This window comes from Budorcas taxicolor, chromosome 8 (genome assembly GCF_023091745.1).
Source record: "Budorcas taxicolor isolate Tak-1 chromosome 8, Takin1.1, whole genome shotgun sequence".
Taxonomy (NCBI): Eukaryota; Metazoa; Chordata; class Mammalia; order Artiodactyla; family Bovidae; genus Budorcas; species Budorcas taxicolor.
The window spans coordinates 22,830,988-22,833,996 of NC_068917.1; positions in this window are offsets into that span (position 1 = coordinate 22,830,988).

Genomic DNA, 3,009 nt, shown 5'->3' on the forward strand with positions numbered 1-3,009 from the left:
AACCATATACACATGACTTAATTTTATGCTCAGAATGTGAGCCAATTTAATATAGTTCTGAAGAGGTCAAAACTCTTTGTTTAGAATTTTATTTTCTTTATCAGTGGATTTACTTCATGGGTCCCCTAGAACATCACTGTCCAACAGATAAACAATACAAACCATAAATATAATTTAAAATTTTCCTATCTCCACATGAGAGAAGTAAAAAAAGGCATAATTCATATATTTTTATTAAACCTTAAATATCCCAATGAGATATTGTACCATCTTTTACTTTTTATTTAAGGCATTGCAATCTGGTGTGCTTTTGGTACCTATAGTCTCTATCGATTCAGACTAGCCACAATTTCAAGTACTCAATAGCCACATGTGGCTAGTGGCTGTCATTATTGAACAGCACAAGCAAAGATAATATTCACAGTGAAATTTTGGTATAAGTTACTGAATATATGTTACCCTGTTCAGCAAGATGGAAACCCAAGACCTAATCAAAATTATGTTTAATAATCAGTTAAATGGTACACTTTCATATTTATTAAAACAAAATTCAAAGAAACCTGTCATGATCTTCTGTAAAAAGTATTACTTCACCTACAGAATACAGCACTTCTATTTTTTTCCTATTGGCAAATTTTCAGGCTAGGTTCAACACAGACGGTTAAAAACCCTTGATTACAGTTTAAACTAGTCTCAAAATTAGTTCCCATAATTACCTGTCAGTGGAATCTGTCACTGGTTTTTCCTTTTTCAAAACATTTTTTTAATCTAACATCTTCAGAGTTTCTTTAGAAAACTGAAATATTAGAATGACTCAGTCTGAGTGAAAAAATTTAATTTCTATCTCACCCTTTCATTCAAATGTATGATTTATTTTCCAGCGTTGAAAAATCTGTAGCATTAATTTCTGTGACTTAAAGAATTACAGTACAGTTCAGTAAGACACTAGGAAAACTGCAGACATATTTACAAAAAGAAATATCCACAAGCTATTACATTGCCATACACTGGTGCACTTGTCTGCCTACGTGATATTTTTCTCCATGTTCAATGGTGCATATCAAGTTAACAACCAAAATTTATTATCTAATGTATTGTGTGATAATAGGATAGCTCATATTTTAATCAGCCATAGATTTCTTCTCAATGAGGTCTACTTGCCTTAAGCACAATATATTCATTCAGTCTTAACTTTTCTTTTTTTACTTTACAATACTGTATTGGTTTTGCCATACATTGACATGAATCTGCCATGGGTGTACATGAGGTTTTCTTCTACTTTCCTTTATTTTTAACTAAAAATTTCATGTGGATGCTTCCAACAGACTTAATAAATCATTTTGTGATACCACTGTATTTTTAAAAACCTATTTGTTTGACTCTGCAAGAGTGCTCTGTATTTAGTTATTTTTAAATACAATAACTATATAGTCTATTGATCACCTCCCACTAAGTCAGCAGTATCTCCCTTTGTATCCCCTGCTTGACTATAAGCTACTTAAGAAAAGTGATATCATATAAATTTTCCTATTTTATAAAAATAGTTCCTTACCGGTAATAGATGCTTCATAAAACATGTGGACTTTATGAATCATTATAAAGCTGCAACCTCAGTATTAGTCTAACAAATGACTTAACCATTCCAAAACAAAACATGGAGTCGTAATAGCTTTATTAGCCATTATATATTATACTATCATAGGAATATTCAACAGTTGCTCTGTTCTGGGCACCATATACATTAGTTGTGATGTTTTAATTATCCTACAGGTAAAGGATTTGCCTGTAATGAAGCAAACTCAGTAGACGCTGTGGGGTTTGATCGCTGGGTGGGGAAGATGCCCTGGAGAAGAGCATGGCAACCCACTCCATATTCTTGCCTTGGAGAAGGCTATGGACAGAGAAGCTTGGCAGGCTACAGTCCATATGGTTGCACAGAGTTGGACATGACTGAAGTGATGAGAAAGCAAGCACACAGTCCTTAAAGTTATGACAAACCTAGACAGCATATTCAAAAGCAGAGCCATTACTTTGCCAACAAAGGTCTGTCTAGTCAAGGCTATGGTTTTTCCAGTGGTCATGTATGGATGTGAGAGTTGGACTGTGAAGAAAGCTGAGTGCCAAAGAATTGATGCTTTTGAACTGTGGTGTTGGAGAAGACTCTTGAGAGTCCCTTGGACTGCAAGGAGATCCAACCAGTCCCTTCTGAAGGAGATCAACCCTGGGATTTCTTTGGAAGGAATGATGCTAAAGCTGACACTCCAGTACTTCAGCCACCTCATGCAGAGAGTTGACTCGTTGGAAAAGACTCTGATGCTGGGAGGGATTGGGGGCAGGAGGAGAAGGGGACAACAGAGGATAAGATGGCTGGATGGCATCACCGACTCGATGGACATGGGTTTGGGTGAGCTCCAGGAGTTGGTCATGGACAGGGAGGCCTGGCGTGCTGCAATTCATGGGGTCACAAAGAGCCGGACATGACTGAGTGACTGAACTGAACTGAGCTGATAAGGATAATTATCATACAAGGATAATTAAATACTAATATGAAGTATATACTATGAATAGCCCCATTGCAAACCAGTAAAACTGAGGTTCTAAAAGAAAAGGATACTTGTTTTAGAGCAGAGTGACTGAGTCAGGGTTTGGATATACACTGCCTGATGGCAAAGTTGAGTTTTTAACCACTGACATGGCCTCTAGAGGCCTCCGGTTCTGAGAATCTTAGATGATAACACTTTTAAACAATGGAGTTCCTAATACCAGGGATGAGTCCACTGAATAATACACATTTAGATACAATAGGTAAATACAAAACAAATATATCATTCATAAGTATAAGAATATTGAGACCAACTTACTGGATAGCTATAATCCTTTGTTACTGTTATTTATTAACTGTTTCATTATTTTTTCTGAGTAAGCTTTATGTACCTACCATGTAACATCATGATTCTCTTTGAGGTTTTGATTCATTTTTTATTTCTCCTAGATTCTGACATATTTATG